Genomic DNA, 15,016 nt, shown 5'->3' with positions numbered 1-15,016 from the left:
AATCCGAAGCAGGCTCTTCGCTAACAGCAGACGGCCTGATGCGGGGCTCGAACTCGCGAACCATGAGATCACGACCTGAACCAAAACCAAGAGTCGGATGCTTAACTGACTGAGCCACCCGGGCACCCCTAGAAATGTGTTTATCTTCAGAGCTCACTCTGTGGCAGGCCCTGGGGCTAGGCCCTGCTGAATCTTCTACAAAGACGGTGGCTTGAATATTTACAAAGATATTGATTCACCCAAGGCCCAATGCCTTCATTTATTCGTTTAGAAAACATCTATGTTTATTCTATGCCTGGCGTGGCCCTGAGTACTAAACAGATAGAATGGAGAACCAGACAGCCAACCGCAATTTGACATCAAATGGTGTGATGCCCGGACCCAACAGGTAGGAGAAATGATAAAGAATGCTTTAGAAGATACAGTTTCGGGGTGCCCGGGTGGCTCAGTCGGTTAAGCGTCCGACTTCGGCTCAGGTCACGATCTCGCGGTTTATGAGTTCGAGCCCCGTGTCGGGCTCTGTGCTGACAGCTCAGAGCCTGGAGCCCGTTTCGGATTCTGCGTCTCCCTCTCTCTCTGCCCCTCCCCCGTTCATGCTCTGCCTCTCTCTGTCTCAAAAATAAATAAACGTGAAAAAAAATCTCAAAAAAAAAAAAAGAAGACACAGTTTTTCAGAGGGCTTAGCTGAGCTCTGCCTAGCTCTCAAGTTTCCAGTGGCCTCCCTGGGCCCAAGCAGAGACCCCAGAAGGTCCAGAGGGGGGACGCAGACTCTGGCTAACGTTCGCCTCTCCTCATGGTTTTCGACGTATGACGTCTCATACGACGTGAACAGCAGGTGGTCTGAGATTGCCTTCTTAGACTAAGTGCAGTTGGGAGATCGTGAACTGCTGCTTCGAGGGGGACCCAAATGACTTAGCAACCATGAGAACGGGCAAAGGGGTGTCGTCTTCGGGGACGACCCAGGAGGCCACGCTGACCCTCACCAGATGGAGGACGTGGGCCACCACGTGGAGCCCTTAGACCACCATAAAAATGACCGTGTCTAGACATCCCCAGGGGGAAGGTTCTTTCTATTTTTTACTTTCCCTGTGTGAAATATATAATCATATAGGTTTTAGAGAAAAACCGAAAAGTACAGGTTAAACTACAAGAGGGAGGAAGAGAGAGAAACCCTTCCAATTCTGCAACCCAACAATGACACCGGCAAGTTCAATTCCAGGCTTTTTCTAGATGTCTCTAAAGAGTGGACCATTGGGTAGCCTGCAGTTTCCCTCAGAAATTGTCCTCTGTAATCCAACACACATGTAGATATCGTGTGTGCTGACCGTAAAGGGTTCCATGTTATAAAGATACCTTTCGCTTCTTTAACCAATTCTTGACTTTGAATTGTTAGGATTCTTTCCAAGTTTTCCCTAAAACCAATACTGCCTATCTGGGGAGGTGGGCATGAGAACAAAGTTGAAGCCAGGTTAGACTTGGGTCTCGGGGCACCTGGGTGGCTCAGTCGGTTAAGCATCTGACTCTTGACCTCAGCTCAGGTCACAATCTCATGGCTCGTGGGTTCGAGCCCCACGGCAGGCTCTACACTGGCAGCATGGAGGCCGCTTGGGATTCTGATGCTCCTTGTCTCTGCCCCTCCCCACTCCCTCAAACAAAATAAATAGCCTTTAAAAATATAAAAAGTAAGGGCGCCTGGGTGGCTCGGTCGGTTAAGCATCTGACTTCGGCTCAGGTCATGATCTCACGGTCCGTGAGTTCGAGCCTCGCGTCGGGCTCTGTGCTGACCACTCAGAGCCTGGAGCCTGTTTCGGATTCTGTGTCTCCCTCTCTCTCTGCCCCTCCCCTGTTCATGCTCTGTCTCTCTCTGTCTCAAAAATAAATAAACGTTAAAAAAAATTTTTTTTAAATATATAAAAAGTAAAAAAGACTTTGGATCTTATTAACAAATGAAATGTTTGTCATACCATTTCATGCTAAAGCAGCCTTCTTAACAGAATTGAGATTGCCCCCAAGAGTGTGCACATTGGTTCTTGGAGTCAGGAGACTGAAAAAAGAAATTATTATTTTAATGTATAAAGCACAGGGGCGCCTGGGGGGGCTCAGTCGGTTAAGTGGCCGACTTCGGCTCAGGTCATGATCTCGCGCTCCGTGAGTTCGAGCCCCACGTCAGGCTCTGTGCTGACAGCTCAGAGCCTGGAGCCTGTTTCAGATTCTGTGTCTCCCTCCCTCTGACCCTCCCCCGTTCATGCTCTGTCTCTCTCTGTCTCAAAAATAAGTAAACGTTAAAAAAAAATTTTTAATGTATAAAGCACAAATATACGTCCAGTACATAAAACAGATATACAGTGTATACAAGATATTACAACTTCCTAGGGGTGGGGGGATTGGAAATTAGGGGGAAGAAACTCTCCATAAGTCTCATCAGGGAGACAGTAACGAAGAAAAGGTAGAGAAACACTGTGTTATAGAGATGTTGACGCTCACGCAGACCAAGCATATTCTGCTCCTAAGTAGCTGTATGATTTCATACCGACCAATGATTTCTAGCCTCCAGATGCCAGGCCAGAAGAGACAAATTCCCCACTAAGGTAAGCAGCGTGTAACTTTTCTCATCCTTTAAGGACGAAAGATGAAGTAAGTCTATGTGAGACAACATTCAGAAGACAGAAAAGGTGTAACCTTTTCCCTCAACAGATTCACACCTTGAGGGGCACCTCTGTTTTATTTCTGTCCCCTGCTGTGGAAATGGTCCTTCTCCTTCTCCTGGAGAGGATCATGGCACTCCGACCGATCTGACACGTTGCCACAGGTTTTGGACCAGGACGGGTGTGCGCCTTCTCATCGGAAACCATTCCATAGACGAGCAATTGAGGTGGCGAATTTACACTCATAATATCCTCATTAGTTCCTTTGAGCGATGATTATGTTTTTCTATTTGGATTTTTTTTTTCCCACAGATGATAGAGGTCTTCATATGCCAATAAAGTACATCTGAAGAGACTTTCAGAGGAAGATCTCAAAGCACTTCATAAACATTAACTCATTAATTCACCTCTTACCCTGACAGATGGGCAGCTGTCACATCTTATTATCCCATTATCCATGAGAGAAACTGAGACCGGGAGATTAAAAGCTTCCCAACAGGCCTGTGGGAGGGAGTGGCCAGAACAAAGGCCTCACCCTGACTTTGTCCAGCTCACTGAACCTGCTGGGGGAGAGGAAAGAAATGAAATGAAATGCGTGAGGCACCTACTAGGTGCCAGGCGTTGGCTTGCATCAGTCAATGCTGCATCTTTTTCGCATCCTGTTTAAGGTTCACTAGAACCCCGCCAGCTGGGCAGCATAAGTGATGGGCCCGGAGGGGCTGGCCCGGTCAGAGACAGGAGTGGGATTCAACTCCGGGTGTGTCCACATACAGCCACATAGCCCAGCTTCCAGCTGGTGAGCTGGACACAGAGGAGCCCGCTCTGTCTCACAAAAAGAGGGGACATTGACCGCAATGGGTTTCACAACAAGAATACCCACTGGGGGAGGTATACAAGATGTCAGATTGGCAGGGGGCTGCTAGACTTTGGCTCCTAGTAATCCGTGGAATGTGTGTCACTGCTTCTCAGTGAGCATCAAGGAGCATCATCAGCACACTGAAATCTCTACTCCAAGATGCCTTCCCTTCCTCTCACACCCGGGGCCATCAGCCCCTTTGGTGAGCTTACGATTCCTACCGTTACTATGACCAGTGCTGTTGCTGTTGTTATCCTTCTACGTGAATACTGTTGCACCACGCTTTCCTGGAAATGAGCCTTTTCACCTTCTTATGGGGAAATGAGAGAAAGAAGGAGGAGGAGGAGGAGGAGGAGGAGAAGAAGAGGAAGGAGGGGAGGAGGAAGAGGAGGAGGAGGACGAGGAGGACGAGGAGAAGAAGAAGAAGAAGAAGAAGAAGAAGAAGAAGAAGGAGGAGGAGAAGGAGGAAGAGGAGAAGAAGAAGAAGAAGAAGAAGAAGAAGAAGGAGAGGAAGAAGAAGAAGAAGAAGAAGAAGAAGAAGAAGAAGAAGAAGAAAGAAGAAGGAGAAGAAGAAGAAGAAGGAGAAGGAGAAGGAGAAGAAGAAGGAGGAGGAGGAAGAGGAGGAGAAGAAGAAGAAGAAGAAGAGGAAGAGGAAGGAGGAGGAGAAGAAGAAGAAGAAGAAGAAGAAGAAAGAGGAGGAGGAGGAGAAGAAGAAGAAGAGGAGGAGGAAGGAGGAGGAGGAGAAGAAGAAGAAGAAGAAGAAGAAAGAAGAAGGAGAAGAAGAAGAAGAAGGAGAAGGAGAAGACGAAGGAGGAGGAGGAGGAGGAGGAGAGGAAGAAGAAGAAGAAGAAGAAGAAGAAGAAGAAGAAGAAGAAAGAGGAGGAGGAGGAGAAGAAGAAGAAGAGGAGGAGGAAGGAGGAGGAGGAGAAGAAGAAGAAGAAGAAGAAGGAAGAGGAAGGAGGAGGAGGAGGAGAAGAAGAGGAAGAAGAAGAAGGAAGAGGAGGAGGAGGAGGAGGAGGAGGAGAAGAAGAAGAAGAAGAGGAAGGAAGAGGAGGAGAAGGAGGAGGAGAAGAAGAAGAAGAAGAAGAAAAGGAGAAGAAGAAGAAGAAGAAGAAGAAGAAGAAAGTAACCAATCGCCAAGCTCCTGGGTCAGAGCAGCTCCCAGCAGGAAGACATGCTTCAAGCGCCTATGTAAACTGATCATCTCAGGTTACTTTGGTATTCATCTATAGAATTTTTCAATTATGTATGACTAATTTCGCACAAAGTCATTATTTAAAGCAATTTGTCTCCCTGTGAGCGGCAACACCTTCTCCTTCCTGAAAGGTGGGCGGGGAAAATGTCATAATCCGCCGTGCTTCGGCTTGAATTATTAAGCGGTCACAGGAGTTCAAAAGAGAGAAATAATGAACAGGTAAGTCATCACATGTAAAAATTCCTCCTCTATATTATCAAAATACAAATTAATTACAGATAAGATCAAACGAGTTCTCTTTAATGTATGGTTTTCCCAGAGAAGGTAATGAAAATAGTGTACTGCCTGTGGGAGGGGAGCTGAGGGGTATATAGAGGGATCTTTTATTAATGTTGGCGGCATTTCATTGGAGACACGGTGCCTGTGAAGGCTGCAGAAGGGGCCTCTGGAGAGCTCTGGGACATGCAAATAAAACCCGCTTTATTGCACTAGGTGCTAACTCCCGCATGATCTCATCCCCATAGGGTCACTCACAAGGTAATGGTAAAACCACCCCGTGCAATCACCCCACCAGCCTGTGCAATCAACAGGTTGAGAAGCTAGCAGCCAACCGTCTTGCCGTCGGAGCTTGGCAAAGGCCAAGGCATTGCGGTCATGGCCTTCACAGGCTTTCATTCTTGATCTTCTGAGCAAGGACCACGGCTGAAGTAAGCCCGTGATTCACCCTCCTTTGGGGGGGGTGGGGGTGGGGGCGGGGAGGAAAAGAGAAGAGAAGACCTCCTCCTCTCCACCTTCCCCGCCCCCAGCCCCCTCCCAGTTGTACGTAATGCTAATATTCGCATGACAGCAAACATTTTCAAAATAATAGTCCTATATACTTAAGGTTAATCAGAACGGGCGCCATCCAACTTGCAAAGGTAGCAATTTTCCTTCATTAAAGCCAAATCAAGAAAGAGAACTTTGGGATTCCTTAGGGCTAATTACAAGGTGTTAATAATAACAATATAATGGCAGCAATTTTCCAGCTTTGCTCAAACCCATAATCTGCTTGAGTGCCTTATAGGATTGTCTGTGAGTTTATATAAAGCCAAGTGTGAGTCCAAAAATGTTTTCAGTAATTTCATTTTTACATCATGTCTCTCCCGAGGGTTTATGATGATGTGGTAATTGTTGGTGAAGAAGGTTCTCTTTGGGCAAAGAACGAGTCACAACTTGGCACCTCACAGGACCCTTCTTCTGTTTCTCGTGAAGGGCATCCTGGGAAGGAGTGATGGGTCAGCAGGAATGAACCTGGTAACCCCCGACGCGCTCAGAAACCGTAGGCAGTGAGGATGTTGACGTGTCCCTTGGGGTCGCCCGCACTGCTCCCCCCACCAGGACCCAGTGAGAGAAAAAAAGAAAGAAAAAAAAAAAGAGCCAAGGGTATCTTTGGAAAGGACTGAGCGGGAGCGATTTGGGCAGCCATCCGTGGACAGGCAGGGGACACGCACGCCACAGTGTCTCAATGCAATGGCATTTCCTTGAGACCCATTTGCACTTGTTAGGAATCAGCTGCTCCAGGAAGGGTAATAAACGCTCAGCTTGGCTCAGCTTGACCATTTATTTCATCAGCCCATCCTCCTCGTTCACCAGATGCACAAGACCTTTCTTCTCAGGGTCCTGACTCCACAGGCGTGGGATCATTCATCTTTTATTATTATTATTTTTTTTTTTTTTTTTTTAAGTAGGCTTCATGCCCAGCACGGAGCCCAGCACAGGGCTTGAACTCACAACCCCGAGATCAAGACCTGAGCTGAGGTCAGGAGTCAGACGCTTAACCGACTGAGCCACCCAGGTGCCCCCATTCCTCTTAAAACTCAAAAAGCCAGAAGGATAAGCTGGTGAGAGGTCCGCTTTATTTTTCCCATCTTTTCATTTACTGGCCCCCTCTCAGTACCAAGGGAATGACCGACCGTGTGCTCACTTTGAAAAGAAAGGCCCTGTAAAGGCCAAGAAATTTAGCATCTCACTCATTTGCTTTGTCTCTTTAGACTGCCTACGGGGGAATCCTTCCTACGTTTTGGACAGGAGCGAACCGAATTGCCTGATACTGCCAAGTGGGGGTCCGAAGCCAGTTTTTTACAACCAATTTCTAAATCTGATCATAAAAGTTGCTGATGGAAAAGCTGAAACAATGCAAACTTCGTGCGGTTTTTGTTGACTGCTTAAGGATGCCCAGGAGACACATCACACCAAAGAAATGATAATTTGTCCTAATTGGGTTAGAACCACAGATAAACAGGCACCATCTGGAGGTCTGTTCGTTTGGGAGTTTACGAGCGGGGACAGTAGGATCTACACTATTTTGGAATGTAGAACTTTCTTCCCTCTAGGTCCTTCAGGGGGGAGACCAGAAACGAAGTGGGGCAGACAGGATGCAGGGAAAAGGGGGGCTGTTGCTTGAGTTTCAAAATCCTTCTCTAGAAAATGAAGGCTAATACCACGCTATGGGATCTTCCTGTCATTTGATGAAATCATCTGCGTTAATGTGCACCATTTAAATTGTGAACCCTCCACACTCTCATAGACCAGAGATGTCTTCTTCTGCAACTCAGGTTGAGATGGGGGGGGGGGGGGTGGGAATCTCGGAACTACAGCCCAGAGAAAAGAACAGACATGCTCAAGAACACAGTTTGCGCATTAGGGGAAAAGGGGCAGAACTTTTTTTTCCCGGGTGTCGAACTCCCCTGGTTTGATTTAAAAGCCTCTAAGGGAGGGGCGCCTGGGTGGCGCAGTCGGTTAGGCGTCCGACTTCAGCCAGGTCACGATCTCGCGGTCCGGGAGTTCGAGCCCCGCGTCGGGCTCTGGGCTGATGGCTCGGAGCCTGGAGCCTGTTTCCGATTCTGTGTCTCCCTCTCTCTCTGCCCCTCCCCCGTTCATGCTCTGTCTCTCTCTGTCCCAAAAATAAATAAACGTTGATTTTTAAAATAAAAAATAAAAGCCTCTAAGGGAAACACGCCAGCTTGAGAAGCAACAGAGATGCCTGAGAGGTGAAGGCTGAGTAATCCAACGCCAGCGGCCGTCTCCGAGAACTGAACACACAGGTCTTCAGAGAAAGAGATGTCTGATCATTGGCAGACATCCTTAGTTACCTCCCACCAGCCATTCCCTGGCTTCCTTGTTAACAGAACCCTAATTTCGTTTGAGCAGCAATACAACCATCCCTAGGGGATGAATCACGAATGGTCTAAGCCAAGGATCAGCAAACGACTGACTACAGTCCAAACTCATCCCACTGCCTTTTTTTGGTAATACTTTGAAAAGGTTGAAAAAAAAAATCAAAAGAAGAATTAGGATGACATGAACTTGAAATTTGTATTGGAAACTAGAGGGGATTATATTCAATTAAATGATATTAGGGGCGCCTGGGTGGCACAGTCGGTTAAGCGTCCGACTTCAGCCAGGTCACGATCTCGCGGTCCGGGAGTTCGAGCCCCGCATCAGGCTCTGGGCTGATGGCTCAGAGCCTGGAGCCTGTTTCGGATTCTGTGTCTCCCTCTCTCTTTGCCCCTCCCCCGTTCATGCTCTGTCTCTCTCTGTCGCAAAAATAAATAAACGTTGAAAAAAAAAATTTAAATGATATTATATTACCTTCAAGTTGCGATGTCTGCAAAGTTGTAGCGGTGAGTTGACCAACTGTCCCGGTCTGGAGAGAGGTCTCCAAACTCTGGAAGTTTGGTACTGAAAACAGAAATGCTTCCAGCAAACCAATATGAGCCGGCCAGCGTGCCATAGCCCCCTCAGTTAAATCTCAATTGCAGGTTAAACCATGACTACTTTGGTGTTTATTATTGTTAGGATAAGTATGTCCTAGGTGTTGTGCAGCCCACACTCATACTGAAAAAAAAAAAAAAAAAAAAAGCCTGTGTTGTTTATATGAAGCTTCAATTCACCAAGCGTCCTGCACTTTTGTTTGGTAAATCTGACGGCCCTGGCCACGCCTATTTGTTTACAGATTGCCTAGGGTTGCCTTCCTGATACTGCAGTAGAATGAGCAGTTGCAACACAGATGAGACGGCCCATAGAGCCTAAAATATTTGCTATCTGGCCCTTCACAACAAAGGTTTGCTGATCCCTGGTCTAAACCAGTCACAGTAACTTAATTCCCTTTTGCCAGTAGTCACATACCGGGCTGACCGTGTGACCGACGAGGCCAAAGAGCAGGGCTACTGTGGGTACTTCCCGGAAAGATTTCACCCCTGATTTCTTTCTGTCCAGCTTGGGAGGCTGCTGTCTAAAAATGCGATGGTTGGAGTTGTAGCAGCCATCTTGTGGCACGAGGGGAAACTTGGTCTCCTCACCGACGATGGGGTAACATTAAGAACGTGGTGCCTCGGGGCGCCTGTGGGTGGCTCAGTCGGTTGAGCGTCCGGCTTCGGCTCGGGTCATGATCTCACGGTTTGTGGGTTCGAGCCCCGCGTCGGGCTCTGTGCTGATGGCTCAGAGCCCGGAGCCCGCCTCGGATTCTGCGTCTCCCTCTCTCTCTGCTCCTCCCCCGCTCATGCTCTGTCTCTCTCCTTCAAAAATAAATAAAAACATTTAAAAATTACAAGAATATAAAAAAAATACCAAAAAAAAAAAAAAGAACGTGGTGCCTCCAAAGGCCCACCTGCTCCTCGTCAGAGATTCTTAACCATGAGGAATCGTGAAGTTGGTGGGAGACAAAAATTACCTCATAGTTTCCACAAACTGCTACCTGGAACTTAGTGCTTTCTCCGGCAATGCACACATCCCACAATCTATAGTAGCATCAGCTCTAGCTGGAACTTGGCCACCGAAATATCCATGCTCTGGCCCCTCAAGATTCACCTCCATCCCACGTGAGTTCATTCACCCCAACATCCCCGTGGGGCTCAACCCGCTGCAGAATCAACTCAAAGTTCCAAACTCTCATCTAAATCTTATCCACTTAAAAGTCACATTTCATCATCTAAACCGGGCATGGCGGGGGGGGGTGTGGGGGGGTGGGTGTGATCTATCCCAGAGCAAAATTCCCCTCCATCTCTGGGCCCGCGAAACGAGAAAACCACTGTACCTGCTCCCTAAATGCAAGGACGGGCCAGGCCCGGGATAACGGTTACAGACGCTCCTGTTCGAGAGGGGCGAGAAACGGAAGAGAAAAAGGAGCGGTCCAACAATTTTGAAATCAGGCTAGGAATACGCTGGGTCCCAAGAGCCTGCGGTTCGAGGCTCCCCCTCCGAATCCGTGGTTCTGCCCCCAGAATCACTCACCCTCTTTCTCGAAGGGCAGCGAGTGTTTGCGACGGAGCAGGTTTACCAGCCTGTTTTCTGCTGGTGGCATTTCTGGGAGCCTGACAGTCTCCTTTTGTCCCATCCGTGGACCACCAGGTCCAAACTGGCGGTGCTTCTGCGGGCGAGGAATTCCCCGTAACCTCGTGGGTCTCCTCTGTAGGTCATGGGGATTCGTTTCCATTCGACGAGCAGACCGTCCACGGGTCTTCCTGGGATAATTCCATCCTCATTCCCGGCTTTTGGTGTGATGGCTGAGAGGGTCCAGGAGTCCAAGAACCCTCTGAGCGACCTCTGGGTACTTCCGAGGCACTGGCCAAAGGCGGGATGCCTCCCTGGCTTTCTCTTCGGAGCACATTTTCCCAGCCGCAAATCAAACCTTGCTATCTTTTGATAGCGGCTTTTAGCAACTGGAGACGCTGAGAGCTTCTCCAGTCATCGAGTTCCGGGTCCTCTTTTGTGTGACAGTTGCTCCCTCTACTTCCTTTCACAGTTTACTGTGAGCAGCAAGAAGAAACTGAGGCGCTCCCTCAAAGTTTGCCGGGAAACCTCCGCAGCAAAAGACATATCCAAGTTCATCACTCACAAGCTCTGCCTGTAATACCCAAGGTCAATGCTTACAAGCTCCGTTTCTCATAGCAATGCGGGATGCAATTCGGCCAAGCTTCCTGCCACTGTATGACAAGGACCCTCTCTTCTCCAGTTTCCAGTAACAGGTCTCTTCTCTCTTTCTAAACCAACACCTGGAGTGCTTTTCACATCCACATTCCTACCGACAGCCTGTTTACGGCAGTCGAAAGAGTCTCCATTTGTGACAACAGCATCCACTTCCCGGACTAAAATCGGTATCAGTTTTCTATTGATGCTATAAAAAAAAAAAAAACTTATCACAGACTCAGTGGCTTAAAACAACACAAATCTTGGGGCGCCTGGGTGGCTCGGTCGGTTAAGCGACCGGCTTCAGCTCAGGTCATGATCTCGCGGTTTGTGGGTTCGAGCCCCGCGTCGGGCTGTGTGCTGACAGCTCAGAGCCTGGAGCCAGCACCGAGTTCTGTATCTCTTTCTCTCTCTTTCCCCCTCCCCTGCTCATGCTCTGTCTCTCTCTGTCTCTCTCTCAGAAATAAATCAATATTAAAATAATAAAACCACAAATCTTACAGCCTTGAGGTCAGAAATCCAAAGCGGGTCCGCAGGGCCCTACTACCAGAGCTCTAGAGGAGATCGATCTGCCTGCTTTATCCAGCTTCCTAGAAGCTGCACACATTCCAGCCTCCATATCACTCAGGCCTCTGCTTCTGCCATCATATCTCTTACTCTGACTCTGTCGCTCATTTCTGCCCCTCTCTGTCCTTGAAAAGACCCAGGAGCGCCTGGGTGGCTCAGTCAGTTGAGCGTCCGACTTCGGCTCAGGTGGCGATCTCACGGTTTGTGAGTTCGAGCCCCGCAGGGGGCTCTGTGCTGACAGTTCCGAACGTCCTCCGGTTCCTCTGTCCGTCCCCCTTCTCTGCTCTTTCCCCACTCACACCCCCTCTCTCGAAAATAAGAATGAACACTGAAAATGAAAACTTGAAAATAAAAATAAAAAAAAATAAAATAAAATAAAATAAAATAAAATATCCTGTGACAACATTGCGCCCATTCCTGTAACCCAGGACTGTGTCCCCACGTCTCGAGAGTTATTTAATCCTACCAGCACGGTCTCTGTTGCCACGGAAGGTAACAGATCCGCAGGTTTGGGGAATTAGGATGTGGGCATCTTGGAGGAGCTGTTATTGTGCCTGCCACAGTTACAGATAAAAGCCATGCGTAGTTTCATACAATATTGTAGCTGGGACAGATATCTGAAAACATCCTTTACATTCATCATTATTTCAAAGTTTTAGTGCCTGTTAGACCCTCCACTGGATTTTGTTATCTAAAGGAGCTAACAAAGGAGCACGTACCTACAACACTACAAATTCTTTTTAACCTGTCGGTGAATCTATGTTAATAAACCTGGTTTCTCGGGTAACTGTGTGCATTTGACTTGAAATTTATTTTTATGTATTTGAGAGGCATAGAGAGAACCAGTGGGGGAGAGGCAGAGAGAGGCGAACAACACGAGGCAGGCTCTGCCCTGTCAGTGCAGAGCCCGACGCGGGGCTCGAACTCACAAACCGTGAGGACCACGACCTGAGCCGACATCAAGAGTCGGACGCTTAACCGGCTGAGCCTCCCCGGCTCCCCTGTGCGCATTTTTCTTTAGCGGTGTTTCCCCAGAAGAAGTTCACGGGCTTCATCAGACTGCCACAGTATAAAAAGGGTTAAGAGGGGCGCCTGGGTGGCTCAGTGGGTTGAGCGTCCGACTTCGGCTCAGGTCGTGATCTCGCGGTCCGTGGGTTCGAGCCCCGCGTCGGGCTCTGGGCTGACCGCTCAGAGCCTGGAGCCTGTTTCAGGTTCTGTGTCTCCCTCTCTCTCTGACCCTCCCTCGTTCATGCTCTGTCTCTCTCTGTCTCAAAAATAAATAAATGTAAAAAAAAAAAAAGAGGTTAAGAATGCCGGTGTTACGTGTGTAGTAAATATTTTTACAATGTAAGCCACTGAGAGTCAACTTTTCTGTTACTTGCAGCCAAAGACAGTCCTAAGTGATGCACAGCTACAGGTTTTCTGACTCACAGGTCTGGATGCACCTTTCCTCTGGTTTTCTGGGCATGGACCTGGGACTCATCATAGCCCAGCTAATGAAGCTGGAAAACCTAATTTTATTTAATGCCCAGCCTGTTATGTGATTACGCGATATAATGATTATCTGTCCATGGGGGGGGGGGGGGGGGGGGGGGCTGGGAATGGTTCATACATTCATTTATTCATTCCTCAAATATTTCCTGATGCCTGCTCTGTGCCAAGACTACAAAAGCCAGACCTCCCGATGGTTCCTTCTTGTTCTATGTCCCTTCTTCCAGGCTGCCTTCCCTCACCACCTCTGCCAAATTAGTACCCTCCCCCAATCCTATGCTGTCATTCATCATATCACCCTGCTCTACATAAGTTGCAGATCTTCAGCTCCCCTGAAATAAATCTATCCATTTACTGATGGACATCCTCCCACCAAAACATCAGCTCCATAGCCACACCACCAGTTCCCCACTGGTGCTGACATCTGGGACCTACACATTGTAGAAACTTGGCACGGATTTGCAGAATGAATAAGAAGCATTGCTCCCACCCCCGCAGGGCTCAGGTCTAGGAGAAAACTCGAACAAATCCATAAACTACAGCGGGAGGAAGTAATACAGCGCTCTGGGGGTGAGACATACAGAGGAGTGGGGAGGCGGACTTCCAGGAGAGAGGTGAGCCTTGAATGCAGCTACTCATGGGTGCTGAGGAAGAAGGGGTAGAGGGGACAGCATGAGTGAAGGCATACATGCACGGAAGGCCACGGAAGTGGTTTCGTGAGACCCGGATGCAGGCAGCGAACCGAGTTGAAATGCTGAAAAGGTGAGCTGGAATGAGGTGAGGTCAGGGGCAAAATCCCGAATACTTACAAGGGTCCGGGTGGGCAGCAAAACTGAAGAGAGGGTATCAGGTGTTCAGTGACTAATAGCATCTATATCTAGCTCAATGTCAATGGACAAAACTAATTGCCTCCAGAGAGTTGCGACCATGCAGGAAGGCTGGCCCGATGTTGCCAGCTCTTAGAATTTATCAAGAAAACCTGGAAATCTGAACTTCTGGGTGACATCTCCCAATATGTAAGCAGCAGTAACCGATTCATATCTTAAATACCTTGTGTTACGACACCATGTGCATCAAACAAAATCTGTCTGTCGGAAGATCCAGCCTTACGCCGCCTGTTTGCAACCTCTCGGTTTGCTGCGAAGGACTAAAAGTTTAGACTTGATTCCATCGGTAAATAGGTAAATCTGTCAGTTTCACAGATGCTTCTGGTCCCGGCCACAGGACGGACCGTGGTGCCAATCATTGAGAAGGGGATCGCCGGGAGAGAAGAGGAGGAGCTCCCTGGCTAGAGATGCCCAGGGGACAACTGGACAAATCAGAAGAGAGATCAGTTGTGACTTGGATATTTAACGGAGAATGGCCTTCGAATCAATCTGTAACCATTTAGTGAGTATCTGCAATGTGCAAAACACTGCGAAAGGCCCCGGGGCCCAACGTAGCGCAAGGCAGCTGTGTGGTAGTGGCTGGGAAGGGAGACACATTCATTCGAGTGCCTGGCCTCTGCAAACTCTACTCGGAGCTAGGCACTCTCCAGATGTCCTTAAAGGACAAAAGATCTGCATCATTCCTATGATTCACGTTTTCCAGAGGAGACGGCTGAGCCTTGGGGAGATTCAGAAACCTACAGAAGGTCACACAGATAGGAAGCTCTCCGGATTCGAACCCACATCTGCTTTGCTCCAAAGCCCTGGCATTCGTCTACACTCTGCTTCCTCCCATCCAACCAGCCTCCAGCTGAGAGGTATTTGCCTTTGGGGTCTGTGGTTCAAAGCGTGTCAGTTTCTAGGCATCATTTTGCCTCTCTGGCCTCTTTCTCCCCGTTAGACTCGGTCACAATCTCTTTCTTCCCAATCAACACATGATCCTGACGTTGATTTATGTTTCCTTTCTGGGGGTAGCTGGCACGTGACACTATCACTGCTAAAAACCTTCCTTAAAATGTCTCTTCCCATCACGGGGCTTTGGAAGAAAACTAAGCAGAGGCGGTGCCCCCCCTTCCCGGCCTCCCCCCAACCCCCCCGCCCTCAGTCCCTGACTCAGACCATCTCTGGATCACTGACGTCAGCACCAGAAGCTCTGAGAAGTTCACCCACGTTAGCACCAGGACTGGAAATCAAAGGTAGCTATTTTTGGACCTGACTTCAATCGCTTTCCCTTGGAACCCCCTCAAGGCCAAGAGAGCAAATAATTTAATATGATTAGATTGAAACAATCCCAGAAGTTGGTCTGTTTACACACCTTGGCACCATTTTTGACAAGGGTATGAGAGTATTCCAAATAAATGGACTTGGCTGGGCGGGTGTGAGGTATTCC

This window comes from Prionailurus bengalensis, chromosome A1 (genome assembly GCF_016509475.1).
Source record: "Prionailurus bengalensis isolate Pbe53 chromosome A1, Fcat_Pben_1.1_paternal_pri, whole genome shotgun sequence".
Taxonomy (NCBI): domain Eukaryota; kingdom Metazoa; phylum Chordata; class Mammalia; order Carnivora; family Felidae; genus Prionailurus; species Prionailurus bengalensis.
The sequence above is the reverse complement of the archived record's forward strand: the minus strand, read 5'-3'. Positions refer to the sequence as shown.